This window comes from Spodoptera frugiperda, chromosome 18 (genome assembly GCF_023101765.2).
Source record: "Spodoptera frugiperda isolate SF20-4 chromosome 18, AGI-APGP_CSIRO_Sfru_2.0, whole genome shotgun sequence".
Taxonomy (NCBI): Eukaryota; Metazoa; Arthropoda; class Insecta; order Lepidoptera; family Noctuidae; genus Spodoptera; species Spodoptera frugiperda.
The window spans coordinates 1,790,308-1,805,615 of record NC_064229.1 but is presented as its reverse complement, the minus strand read 5'-3'; the positions used below and the strand labels follow the sequence as shown (position 1 = coordinate 1,805,615).

Below are 15,308 nucleotides of genomic sequence, written 5' to 3'. Positions count from 1 at the left end.
CGATTAGGTTACTTCTAGTTATCATCTTTGCGATTTGAAACTTTCTTCGTTTGCTAGGAACATTGAAAAAGAAATAAATAAATATTCACTACCAATTAATGAAAACTGAATCAGTCTTTAGCACTGATTAAGTGAGGCATTTTAAATTAACTAAAATGTTCATGATATCAGAGTTATTTCTGAATTGAAACCTTGTCTTATACGCAATTTGTCATTAAGACCGGACATATGATAACAGAATGTGTTCCACTGACTGAAATTTGCTATCACTGTCTATAAATACAAATGACATTAAAGTCTATTCCTAGTTTCTTACGTAACACGAGGAATTATTGTTATATGCTTCCTTTTATCTTATCCGTGGACCACACAAGTTGGAGAAGATGATAGTGCCAAAATAGAAATGTTTCCAATTAAGGTCGTCTTAATTGCCAATAATGAAAAATGCCATTAAGAACAAGTAAACATTACAAAAAGTTAATTGATTTAGTGATCACATTTCAATTTGTTGATGTAAACCTATTAGCATTCATCAAAATAAAACAATTCCAGATTCCAATATTGACCTCCTGAATTGATGAGCATTCCAATTGGTTAGTTTAAACAGCAATCGAACGTTACCCGTCAATGAGCAACCCAGTGACCCGTTTCATTGGTCCGTCGAGTTGCGCAAGAGTTCACACAGCTGTGGCATGCCATTTCTTTAAAACAATTTACGAGTTTGAAACGGTCAATGGTCGGTGTTCTTTTAATTTGTTTATTTCCTTCTTTCCTTACCATTGTTCAATGAAATGACAATGTTTTGCTGTTGCCCAAATTAATACAGTTCTGGTTATTAGTTTGCAATTAATTTTTTATTTGATTCGTCTGGACTTTAAAAGAGACCTCTGAGTTTGTTTCGGCATTAATTTTCGATAGAAGATGCGCCGGCCTCATCTAGTTATTTTAGAGATTGACGTGTAAAAGTGTTATCTTGTAACCTATTTGCAAAAATACATATCATTTATAACGTTATTTTACCGCCTGACAGGTCTTGATTGCATGTTCTTTTGATAATAGCGACTCCCAAGTTTTTTTCATTTAAAAACCGTTTCGATGTTAGGTTCTTCATCTACGTATATTGTATTCGAAAACGGGCTGATGATTTATTTATACACCTTATTGTACACCGTAACAAACAAAAAGAACAATTATGAAAAACAAAATGTGTACAATGGGCGGTCTTGTCGCAGAATGCGATTTCTTACAGACAACCTTTGGATGGAGTCAGTAATCAGGAGTCGGGGAACATGGGATCGTCAAGTGTACAATAATATAATATAATGTTGATGTCTTTTCGCAACGTCACGCCTATTATCCCCAAAGGGGTAGGCAGAGGTGCATATTTCCTAGATTAAATAATGTTAAATACTATGAAATGCAACAAACTGACACGTAACCATAAGTCTAATGCACTCTACGGTTGATGGTATACCGTGAAAGTGCATGGCACACCATATACGTCATGGCACGTACGGCGCGCGCACGTAGTATGCGCCGGCGCAGTTATGGGGAGGGGGCGACATATGGCGTAATTGGAATTGGTTGAATTTCGAACTGTCGTCTGTCAGCTAGTCAGCTGCGACGGTACTCGTAACGTGTTTTGTATAGGGAATCTATAGCATGCTAGCAAATCAAGCTATACGAATTTGATATTATTTTTCAACCATACAGTTTAAAATGAAAAAACCCTAAAACAAGAAAGTTATCGTAAAATTGAAGCAGTCGGGACCCATTCCTGCCCTCATTAAGTCTTCATATTTAGAATGGGTCCCGACTGCTTCAATTTTACGATAACTTTCTTGTTTTAGGGTTTTTTCATTTTCATATTATAAAGAAACGCAGTCGGGTTTTTAGTTTTTTAAATTACCTTTTTTATTTAGGGTTTAGCATAACGTGATGTCTATACCTAAGGTATTATATTATATTTGGGATATCATTTTAATTATGTCTTGACCGAACATTTTGTGAATGTCTAATGTTAGTTATTTTTTCGTTTTTGTAGGTATCCTTTATTAATGCGCTGGTGGTCTGGCCGTCGAGATGATGTAGATATCAAATGAATCACTCTTTAGTGTTTATTAGTGTTTAGGGCATTTATTTTGCTTGGATGTGATCATTTCAAAATACTTCATTGCAAAACCTAGAGCTTGTTTAACCACAATCTTGAAATTTTGCACATGTCCTATGCTTGGTCGTATTTTTCTTTGTATTTAACAATGGTAATTTATTGTATTCTATAGGAGTATAGGCAGAAATATCCCCACTTGTACGATAACAAAAAGGAGGGGAACTGAACTATCTGAATAGCCCGGAAATGTAGTAAAGTACATTGCTAACAGTAGGTCAACATCGAGCTTATATTTTTACATTAAGAGTGTTTTTGATTGTTTTTTGAAATTTGTACTACCTATAATTTTGGAATGTATTATTTTAAATAGGATTTTAAATGGACTTGGATATCAAGTTTAAAAGCTGGTTAGGTTTCCACGATCACTAATTTCTACACACATCTATTTCTATATTGTCTGGCTTTGTTCTCGAAACTTACTTCGAATCTCATGCTAAATATAGCAAAATAAATACATAAAGATATTTTTATCTGATGATGTAATTCAGACACCTTAAACTATTATAATAATGTAGTATTCAAATAGGTAATGTTGAAGCACCTACTCGACATGTTAACTTGGGATTAGCACATACCGTATTTGTTGGACATGCGATTTGTCCATATATACGTATAGTGTCAGATTATTATAGGCATAGTATAGTGTGTTGGCAGTAGAACCAATTTTTTTGCGATTGTGACTTGATATGTCCCTCCGTCCTTAAGCTTTTCGTGTTTTAATTAAGAAAATAAAGCAGGTTATTGGGCATCTGACATAAAATATCCATTAAGACATTTTAGAACCTCACGTAAAAATTTCGAACTTATCGACTCTTTTCGCTACAATTATCCTTAATAGAGTAACGAAAAGGACAAATGTTTTGTGTGGTTTGTGATTTCCCAGTGGAACAAAGATAAGTCATTTGTTTGAAATGAAATAAAGAGCACTCACATACTGGGATTTTTGGGAAATTCACACAAAAAAAAAATAAACATAATAAACAAAAATCTTTAGAACCAATAAATAAACATAACAAAACACGTTTTCCGAGTACTTTTATGAATAATGTTGTTATTTAAAGTATTTGAGCTAAGTACCAAAGTAAATTGATTACTGTAATATATTCTGAAATTTACTCCTTAATATGGTTAATTGTACAAATGTTGTTATCTGTATACAACAACACGGCAGTAATAAACGAACAGACATAAAACAGGCGCAAACTTGTTTGTTGTCTGCTAGTTATTGTACTACACTTTACTGTTCTAATCGGTCACTGTCATTCTGATGCGCACACGCCGCTTTGATCTTTTATCACATTATTCGTACAGATATACTATTAAGCTAAGCTATCATAATATATTTTCTTTACATACATCCTGCTTTTAATTACTTCTTAATGTCCATTGAAATGTTACAAGTTACTTCCGCGTCAAGTTGCACTACTGTTTGTGAATGCACTGTGTTGAAGGGGAAACCACAGGCCATAGGGCTCCGAAAATAGTAGCGGGGTAGAGGGGGCGGGGTGGCGACCGGCGTGCGCGCAGTCCCCGTTGACGCGCCCGCGCCGCTCTACACTCATGCGCATGCGTTTGTTTTAACGTATAATTGACAGTGCAGTGAATTAAACGTGTGTTATACATAAATCATAATAGTGATGTTGTGCGGGACCAATGGTGCTGTTGCGGCTATGGATCGCGCCTACATGTCTTTGCGCGCGCGCAAGCCGCCGAACAAGAAAACGGTTTGTTTTTATTTACTTTCTACATCTGAATGCTTTCGGTTTCAGTGGACTGACTAATTTATGAGAGAGAATAAATTATGAAGAGCTGGTGAATCATTATAAATAACGTTTCATAATAGATTGTTGGCAAGATTTTGTATAAAAAAAAATACTTCGTTGTGAATTAGGCATACACGATTCGACTGATACGGACAGGCAGGTGGTCTACATAAGTAAACGATATTCTATAGATTGTAACTTTATCTATTCGTCATGAATGCAGCTGACTATGCAAGCGAATTTCCTTTTGTATCGCTCGCCTTATCCAGAATGCTTACTCAGCGATAGCAGTTCTAGTGCTTAGTGACATAATCACTGAATTATCTAGGCCTCTTTGAGGCTCAACTCTGTAATCGTTACGTAATTAGTTTTAACGTAATATAATATGTATGAGAAAAAGTTGTATAGGTATCATCCATAAATGTATTGTTTATGTTTGATTGAGGGGTAAGCAGGAGTGTTGCTGTAAATGAAAAAGAAAGTTAAATATCCTTTAAAGAAACGTTCTTCCGAAAATCCTCTAATGATTGGAAGCCTCTTCAGACTTTTACTTTACTACAAGTTAAAAGAAAATGTTTTTCATGATTATAGTGAAAAGAAAGATGGGATTTCGCAAACTCAATAACTTTAGAGTTCTTTAAGCCTTTAATAAGTTAATAAGACCTCATTTCTGCGCCAATTTTGCCTCAGGATTTTCCACTGCATCACATCTGCATTAAGGGTGCTGAAATCATTATATCTGTATATTTTGCAAATCGATTTATCAATCGACAAGTCTAAACTTGCAGTCAATCTGGAATCAATCGTATCACTGCGCACTGACACGGATTGAATTGGTGCCAGATCAGCTGATTGGAGGATGATCATCACGCATTAGCTGCACTGGATTCTAGATTTTAGAGTTTGATTTTAGGTCGAAGGGAAGTAGTTTATTATGGTACGAGAGCTAGCAACGTCGAAAAAACAAGCATTTCAAGAAGGCCAGTTTTTAGATATATTATGTCTCTCAGTCTCCCAGACATCATACGGGCTATCTGGCACCTGGTAGTCGTTGCGTTCATCAGTGCGCATCGCATTTGTACAGGTAAAATTTCAATTTTTCAAACCATTTCAAGAAGTTATTTTTTATATATTTATTTATAACACTCTAAAATTATATTTTTAAACATTACTTATAAAAATAAAAAACAAAATAACATTTAAAAATATAAAAATAGGAGCCGACCAGTAGCGGGAGCATGGTCCAAGCTACCGGTGGTTAGGGCTCCAAAGACAGAAACCTCCTCACAATACGTGCCGTTTCGAGGAGTACTGCCTTCTGCATCAGGCCCTTGATCCATCCGCCTAACCCCAGCCTCCTAAGGTGGTTGTCGAGGCTGTTGGGTATTAATCCGTTGGCCGACACGACTATCGGCACAACGATAGCCGAATCCACATTCCACATGTCGACAACCTCGTGAGCCAAGTCAAGATATTTTATTTGTTTATCTTTTTCAGCTTTCACGAGGTTCTCGTCATGAGGGATGGTGATATCGATTATCATCGTGCGGCGCGCTTGTCGGTCTATCACCACTATATCAGGTTTATTGGCTACAATAGTCCTGTCAGTGATGATAGATCGATCCCAGTACAACGTGATATGGCCGTTTTCGAGAACTGGATCGGGCGCATACTTGTAGTATGGAACCTCAAACTCAACAAGTTGGTAGTGCAAAGCAAGTTGCTGGTGGATAATCTTGGCCACCTGATTATGTCTATGCAAATATTCACCATTAGCCAAACGACCACAACCAGAAATTATATGTCTTATGGATTCACCAGGACTATGACATGCCCGACATATGTCAACGGTCCCATCCTTAATAATATATTTCCGGTAGTTATTCGTAAGGATAACTTCGTCCATAATTGCAAAGACAAATCCTTCAGTTTCTCCAAAGAGATTACTGAATCGTAGCCAAGATACGGATGCCAGAAAATCTACACTGGGTCCATGAAGGGCCCGGAAGAAGCGTCCGTGGAGCTCCTTGCTATGCCATACCTCCTTGCGGTCATTGACGCTCAGTACCACAGGTTTACGCCAGTTCTCTTTTGCTAAAGATAGTGGAGTGAATCCATTGTCCATTGCTGCTACTTCTCGATGCATACCCTCGTTTACTTTCAGGAAATATTCCCTGAGGTTGCACACCTCACGGTTATGAAGGGTCTTAGCATTTAATAAGCCTCGACCCCCACACTTCCGCGGGATATACAACCTCATGATCGATGAACGAGGGTGATGCATACGATTTGCAGTCAGCAGTGTTCGGACTCGCCTATCCAGGGTGTCAAGTTCAGTCTGAGTCCACTTGAGTATACCAAAAGAATACATCAGAACCGGCATGACCCAACCGTTATAGGCTCGCACCTTGTTTCCGCCTGATAATGAACTTTTCAGTACTTTATTCAGGCGGCCAAAGAAGCGTTCCCGTAACGATTGTTTCATGTCCGGCCCATTAATGCCTAATCCCTCTGACATACCCAGGTACTTGTAAGTATCATTTGCGGAGAGCGCTCTTAGTTTTGTGAAATCTGAGAGTTCTAGACCCTCAGATTCCACAATCCCTCCTCGCTTCACATGCATGACAGCACATTTATCTACTCCAAATTCCATTCTGATGGAACTACTATTATTTATTTTTTATTATTATTATTTTTATTGAACTTATAGTGACATGAATCTCTTATTGCCAGGCATTTTTCATGTTGTTTAAGGTCTGCCAGGCGCCAATTTTGAATTAAAAAAAATTTTTTTTCAAATCATTTTAGTATGGCTGAAATTTTAGTATGATGTTATTTAAGTAAGAAAAGACCCAAAATTAATTTGCCAAGCAGTTATTCGGTTGTTAACCTTCAGCCAGACCGATCTAAAACTGAAAAATGATGTAGTATCATTTCGCTTGGTCTAGAAATATTTGTCGAACGAATTACAGAGAAAGGGATTAAACAACCGGCCAAGTGCGAGTCGGACTCGCCCATGAAGGGAGGAGCAAGTAGACGACTAAATAAAAAAGTTATAAAATAACTTGGTTTTACATAGTGTTTTTATGAACGACAAAGTTATATTTGTGGTTTTGGAAAATGTTTTATTTCTTAAAAACTAATAATGGTATCTCGTTCAAACCAATTTTAGTTGAAACATTTTATTGAAATGTATAGCATATATTTTTTTTAATTTCCTCACTTCTTATTTTAAAAGTTAGAGGAGGTAAACTCATTTTTCCACTTTGGAAGCGTCTAACTTTCAAACGATTGATTTTGACGAAAAATGGCTTTAGGAACCTTAATGTCTTTTTTAAAGACCTATCCATAGACACCCATCACGGATATGTTAGCTGAAAAAAATTTTTTTTTAAATCAGTTCCATGTATGGAGTGGCATATAACATATCCGTGATGGGTGTCTATGGATAGGTCTTTAAAAAAGACATTAAAATTCCTAAAACCATTTTTCGTCAAAATCAATCGTTTGAAAGTTAGACGCTTCCAAAGTGGAAAAATGAGTGTCACTCTAACTTTTAAAATAAGAGAGTTAGAAAATTAAAAAAAATATATGCTATACATTTCAATAAAATGTTTCAACTAAAATTGGTTTGAACGAGATACCATTATTAGTTTTTAAGAAATAAAACATTTTCCAAAACCACAAATATAACTTTGTCGTTCATAAAAACACTATGTAAAACCAAGTTATTTTATAACTTTTTTATTTAGTCGTCTACTTGCTCCTACGGAACCCTTCATGGGCGAGTCCGACTCGCACTTGGCCGGTTGTTTAATCCCTTTCTCTGTAATTCGTTCGACAAATATTTCTAGACCAAGCGAAGTGATACTACATCATTTTTCAGTTTTAGATCGGTCTAGCTGAAGGTTAACAACCGAATAACTGCTAGGCAAATTAATTTTGGGTCTTTTCTTACTTAAATAACATCATACTAAAATTACAGCCATACTAAAATGATTTGAAAAAAAATTTTTTTTTAATTCAAAATTGGCGCCTGGCAGACCTTAAACAACATGAAAAATGCCTGGCAATAAGAGATTCATGTTACTATAAGTTCAATAAAAATAATAATAATAAAAAATAACTTCTTAAAATGGTTTGAAAAATTGAAATTTTACCTGTACAAATGCGATGCGCACTGATGAACGCAACGACTACCAGGTGCCAGATAGCCCGTATGATGTCTGGGAGACTGAGAGACATAATATATCTAAAAACTGGCCTTCTTGAAATGCTCTCTCAAAAACGTTGCCAGCGCTTATACTATTAGGTCATAGGACTGTATGATTTTGACGTCTGTTTATTTACTCTTTATGAATAAACTAGCAAACCCGGCGAACTCCGTTTCACCACCAATGATTTACCCTGATTTCCTGCGTTTCTCTTTACTATACATATATCTTACGGAGCCCAATACCTTTCCAACGAATGCAAAACCATGGAAATCGGTCCGTACGTTCTGGAGTTATAAGGTCAGGAAGGAAAATCCGACTTATTTTTAAATAATAGATATCATCTTCCAATTTTAACGAAGCTTCAAATCTGACTAAGCTTAGACCGCCATCTCAGTGTGTAATCTTAATTCGGTTACTGCGTAATGAGGCCAGATCCTATGTCACAATGTACCAGTGAATCAATAGTCATGTAGTATTTTTAGCCAAACAATTCCATTCCCAGTCATATTCCTCGAATTCCATGCAAATGCTAAGAATTCCATGTGTCTTATGCTTATTAGCATTAGTCATATTATTGAATGTATCATTGTTACTTATAGGGAGACCCCTTAATTTATGGTCAGCGCAAAATTATACTCTAAAGGTTTATGTATAAGATGTAATTTCGTATGACGTCAAAGTCTAGCTAAACAGTCTAGTTTTGGAACCTTATAGGGTTTGTGTTCGTAGTTCAGAATAGATAATTAGTTCCATTCAGACACGTCTTCGGTTGTGACGTGTACGCTAACAATGCTTACGCATCGTATGCGCTTGCGCATGAGTCAAGCTTTACTAAAAGTACTTATTTGTTTTGACTTCTCGGTATCGTAAGGATTAACAAACACTCCTGGATTACCCGGTAATCCACAATTGTATAGTAACACACGTATTTTATTCATTTGTATAGAACTTAGTTTTAGTGTTCTAAAATTGTATTTCTAAATATGGAATATGGACTCACTAATAACGTTGCAATAGTTCTTTGAATTACATTAAATCACAATTTCATATGAAAGAGAATTTGTTTATTTTAACAACCAATGTGTTTTCTATAATTTTTAACCTTCGACTAAAATTATTAATAGCAATTTTCACTATAATCTTGACATAACAGCAATGAGCTCATTTTAGCATAATTGCTATAGCAGCGACCTCAAAGATCAGTTACATACTTCCATGACCCGTATGTAATACTCTAGTTCACACACATACGTTGATACATATGATTACGCACACGGTTAGTGCGACAACGGTAGCCCCGACATTCTTCAACACTTGTGCTCACGTCAATGTCGGCCGGCCACCTCTAACATTCACCACCCACCCAATCATTGACTCAGAAACCCAAAATAATATTCAGTTTAATAATTAACAGGATGGTTAAACCTCGATGCGTTCCGACCTCGTTCGAGTACGATGAACGTTGTCAGTTGTCGCGGTACCGACATGACAAATATTACGAGTTCATATTAATGCCATGGTCACGACTAAACGCCACGTGAATGGCCTGCTTTATTGCTTTTAGGGCTGCCAGGTGTTCGGGATAGTGTTTTAATAACGTTATTTTAAATATGGAATCGATTTTATGGGAATGTTACGAGTGTAGTACGAAATAACGGTAACATTACGCGTGGAATGGCAATATTTGATAAAATAATGCAAACAACTGCACTTCGTTGGGCGGTTGTTCTGAAAACTCAGTACAAGTACAATTTTGTGGAACAAACAAACAATGCTGGAATTTCTCCGGTTGGATGTTAAGAGTTGCCATCATAAAATATGACTGTTTTGTGTGCAGTTTGCCAAAACACTGACTCACTCGTTTCGAGGATGCTCTTGTTATTGTGGGAATATAATTGAACTGGCAACAAAGAGTTCACATACAGCCGAATCGTTATATTGTTATATCTGAAATAACATCGGATGAGACGAGCAATAAACCAGTAGAAGTCAGTTAAGCATTATTTTTATAATATAAAAATAAGTCGGGTTTTCCTTCCTGACGCTATAAATCCAGAACGCACGAACTAATTTCCACGGTTTTGCATTCGTTGGAAAGGTCTCGGGCTCCGCGAGGTTTATAGCATATAGGAAAAAATCAAGAGAAAAGCAGGAAAATAAGGAAAATCATTGGTGGCGAAACGGAGTTCGCCGGGTTTGCCAGTTATAATATACATTAAAGATGACGTATGTATTTATTGTACATACCTACCTCATATAATTTAACACATCTTGTTTTTTGTCAAAGACTGATGACTGTTGATGAAGCGAAAGAGGTGTGTAAAAATCGTAGCAATTGGCGTTCCATTGTCTCTGCCTACCCCATGGGAGACAGGCGTGAGGTTATGTATGTATGTTTTTTGTCACATTAAAACGTTTTTATAGTCACGCAGACCGATCTAATTTTAAACGTTCATTAGCTCATTAAAATCTAGAATAGAAGTGCTATTTTTAAATGAAGCACTAACGATCTTTTTATTCGCCAATCAATCGCTCCGTACACTCGTAACGCCGGATATCCCACGACTTTGGTTTCTGTCGATATGATTTACTACTTCCAATGTTAAAATGTTTGTTTATTGTATAGTTAAATGAATCTGCGCAAGAGTTTTTTGAGATCCGGGGTCATAGGAAAAGTGTAAGGAAGATTGAAGTTTTCCTTCTGTCCTAAACACTAAGACCTAAACACTCACATCCGGAGCTGCGGACAACGTAACAGGTTACCGGGGTTACGCAGGAGAAGAAACAGGGTGGTTTTTAGTTAGTAAGTCTAAGACTCCCTCTCGCCTCACCCAAGGCGGTAGAAGACAAGGATAAAATTTCCCTCCTCAGAAAATAAACTGTGCTACTTACACGCTGTTTTCATTCAACGATTTCTATTCTTTTAAACGATTTAATTTAATAAAGCATTAAATATGGACGACTCAAATTAATGATGGCGGCAAAAGCGCGCCAAATTATCGAACTGTCAATGTCAAGTTGTAATCATCACCATCCTGCGTTCTCTATGGGTCCTGCTGTATACTATTTTGTAAGCTCCTTGCTTGATCCGAAACTGCGGACTATCTAGTGGGTTTATCGGGGAAAAGCAGGAGTAGCAAGGGTTGGTTTTAATCAGTAAGAGTCTGACACTCCCTTTCGCCTCGCCCAGGGCGGGACAAAGTCATTGGATGATTTGCTCCCTTAAAAAACTTCCTTGCTTCAATATCTAGTTACCAACCAACAAGTTGCCACCAAGTTATTACCGTGGAATATTTTTATAATTGCTATCTATCTCCGTTATCAGCCACCTGTCATCGATCATGGAACTTAATGTAGACTTTATGTACTCTACACGTTCCATTGTAAACGTAGCCTCAAGATTTAAGCGACAAGAAAACTGAAACTTTATTTTAATAGGTATAAGGGTGGATTTCTTACATATTTAAGCTAGGCTAGCTAAACCTGTAAATGGATATAATAGTACTTTATTGTAGAATGTACTAATTTTGAATCCTATAATGGGGCTGACGTTTTTCTAATAGGAAAAAAAAGCTCTACTTATAAAATACAGATTCTTCGATTCACATTTCAAAAGTATTATAAAGTTATTTAAAGATACTATTAGCGATTGTGCTCTATCTACGATAGTCTGACCCTCATCCCCCATGGTAGTAACAATGTAATTAGTAGAAGCCACTGTATATTTAGCTAAAATCATGAAGCAAAGGGGTTTGGGTAAAGTTGGCGTCGTTTTGAAGTTGAGCGGCCAGTAATGGAACTTAAATATTATGAAAGAACAGAATACAGCGATCAAAAGCTATTATGGTCATATTTCTCTAAACCATATCGGAACTGAGATATTTGGTTTTATATTGGTCATTGAAATCGATGAAGTTATTAAATGTTATTGCACTCTTTATCTATGGGCCGATGGTGTGGCGCGCTTCTAATCTCTCGTGGACTTGTGGATAATTATAACGACCATAGGCGTAGCCAGGGGGGTAGGGGGTTCAAACCCCCCGAAAAATGCGTACCTAGACATTACAGAGCGTTATGTGTCTAGTTAGCATAGTACATCCCCTGTTTGGCAAAGGTCTGTATGACTACCTATGAATCTATTTAAAATATTACATAATTTTATTTTTTTTCGTCACACATTTCATGGGTCGACTTTCTGGTAGAAACACTGGAAGGGCAAGATGCACAAGGACTAGATGCAATATTGGGCCACTATTGCTCATGTATAATCGGAAAACGGACCTTAGGCTGCTGTTCGCATATAATGTCCATTATATGGTACATGGGATGGGGCAGATATCAAAATAATCTGACTCCGCCGGCACAATTTTTAGATACCATTATTCGACATGACATTGAGAACGAAATGGACTAAGAAAGTTAATATGTAAATGTGTTTTTAAAAATCATGTAATAAATGCAATAAGGTATAATACTGTGTTTTTATTATTTCCTAGGGCCCAATACTAACGTCACATTGATAGACGAGAGGTCGAGAAACAGTAAAGCCAATAACTAATATCAATCTTCTAATAATATACAATAACTAAGATTTTTTCACACAGGACGGTAATTGAAGTATTTATAGAGACTACATTTTTAAATTCTTCAAACTCAAATATCTCAGCTTTGATATAACTTAGGATAAAAATAATTGAACATATATGTATAATGAACACAGCAGAACAAAGTAACATGAAAATTATAAGTGGCTGAAAAAAAAATGACGCCACAAGACTACATTTTTAAATTCTTCAAACTCAAATATCTCAGCTTTGATATAACTTAGGATAAAAATAATTGAACATATATGTGTAATGAACACAGCAGAACAAAGTAACATAAAAATTATAGGTGGCCGCTGAAAAAAAAAATGACGCCACAAGTCCATACAAAGTTACTCAAACCCCTTTTGCTTCACTACTTAAAATCGTCGTCATCATTTCATTGACACATTGACGCCACACATGATCACTTGTTGTCAATATTTTTCTAAGAAACTGTTGCTAGAGGAGTTTTTGCTCAAATATTATAGTATTTGTAAATAGCCGGGTGTATTATTTTCTATGCTATAGCACAAAAACTCGCTAGTATCAGACAACTGTGGAATAATACTGAGATACAAACCAGAGATATCGCCGAATTGTTAATATTGTTATTTGCCAACACAAACATTGTACTGAAAAAGTTTCTTTAACTTGTCACATTGGAAATAAAATTAATTGTTGCATAAATTGTGACTTTATCTTCAATAAAACATATTATAACTAAATATTCTCACCATTCTGTGTCTATTAAAATACTCTTCAAGCCTAAAGAAATATATAACCTTCAACATTAGTTTCCTGAATCTACTAAGATCATGTTTTATAACAACACGTCTTTTGTTTATTATCTATCTAACCTAAAGAAGACTGGGATATTATACTACAATAATATATTCTAAAAATTCAAATAACTTTCCAAAAAGTTCGTTTATACCGACACAGGTGTCGTTGCACCTGCGACCCTTGTCACGGCAGGTGACCACCCCTGTATTATCACTGTACAATTCTAACGCCCTGTATATATATTATCACTATCTCTCTCCAACATATGGGAAAAGAAAGAGAGATCAGACTATAGTGCTGTTACATTTGACCTATGTGCGTGTGACATGATATACTTACCTCTCTTTTTATTTAGTACTAAATGATAGAGACGGATATATGTTTTTTTTACTTGACCTGTTATAGAAGGCTATATTCTAGTAATTGTATTTAATTAGTCCATATGGTCACGGTGTGGACACCTGGGCGTGTGAAACTTTGTTCTATAAATAGTACAAACACTAGATAAACTTGAGTGCGGGCTATAAATAGTACGTTACATAGCTAGAGTGTCTAAAATTATCTCGTACAACTGTGATATCACTAATTACATATTAATAATAGATATTATGTTGACTATGACAATGGCAGATAAAATTTGAACACCTGGAAAGAAAGGAATTTTGTGTCCTAATTTAGTTATAGATAAGGTTGCAAATAAGTAGCGGTGTCGTTAACCATTATTTTATAAGTAATACAATCAACAATAAGTAATACGTCTGCCAAGCGTGTCAATGTCGCTTTGTCAAACAATCACCCATGTAAGTCTTACGACTAGAATTAACAATAGATTTTAATCCAACATCTCTGGATCGATCTTAAAATTTGGAAGAAATACCTTAAATTTATGTCAAAAACATAAATCTTTGAATTAAGATCGGTTATGTTATTAATATCAGTCGTTAGCCATACACGCAGCAACGCACGCCTCTTAACAATTACGTATACCAGGAGTGTAGCTTGCTCTGCCGTATCAATTATACCATTAATCAAACCACAGATGGGGCTCAGTGTAGCTGATGCCTGACCTGAAGCTGCGTACTACCTAGTGGCGGTAGGAACGGGGTGGTTTTTAATCATTAAGAGTGTGACACTCCCTCTCACCTCGCCCAAGGCGGGAGAAGTTATTGGATGATTTCCCTCCCAACAAATTTTCCCCGACAAGACACGCTACGCCACTGACGTATACGTATTGCTAGATAATAATATCTATGTTTATGTCTAAATCTAACTTATAGTATGCGTCTCAATAATGTTGTAATATCGTCAACACCCCATCATCAGGTCATTGTCCCATTTACTTCTTCCCACGTTTCTACGGATGGTCGCCAAAAATACACACTGCGACATTGCGGCCAGAGTAAATTGGACTTTAACATTCATTAATTGCAGTTTAAAATAGAAAAATCGTTTGAGAATTCGGAATTCTCTACTTCAGTATTCACTTGTGTATTAAGTATAGCTGAAAATGAGTTATTTGGAACTTAAAGGCTTTACTTTCGTTACTCATGTCTATTTCTAACTTATTTATTTTTATTTATACTTAGTTTTAATAAGTAATACATAAGTAAATAACAAAACAATAACAGAGACACGCCCCCGCGTCGCATGCGCAGTTATGTTGTACAAAATATTTACTTTGTTGTTCACAATATTTGTCTGTAAATAGTTCTTCCCTTTTACACTTTAACATAAAAATTAATAAGTCTTTCTCATACTATTACATACCTAACCTCACGTCTGGCTCCAA

General features: G+C 36.1%; 1 protein-coding gene and 1 long non-coding RNA gene across 5 annotated transcripts in view; one reads left to right on the top strand and one right to left on the bottom strand.

The window, feature by feature from the left end:
• The window catches only part of LOC118277919 (regulator of G-protein signaling loco), a 109,440-nt gene that overhangs the window by 39,868 nt on the left and 54,264 nt on the right, over positions 1-15,308 (top strand). The window lies entirely within an intron of this gene.
• LOC126911724 (uncharacterized) lies at positions 7,189-7,355 on the bottom strand. The gene is made up of 2 exons (XR_007706241.1): positions 7,290-7,355; positions 7,189-7,254 (listed from the first exon to the last, which is right to left on the bottom strand). It is a non-coding gene; the product is annotated as an uncharacterized LOC126911724 (long non-coding RNA).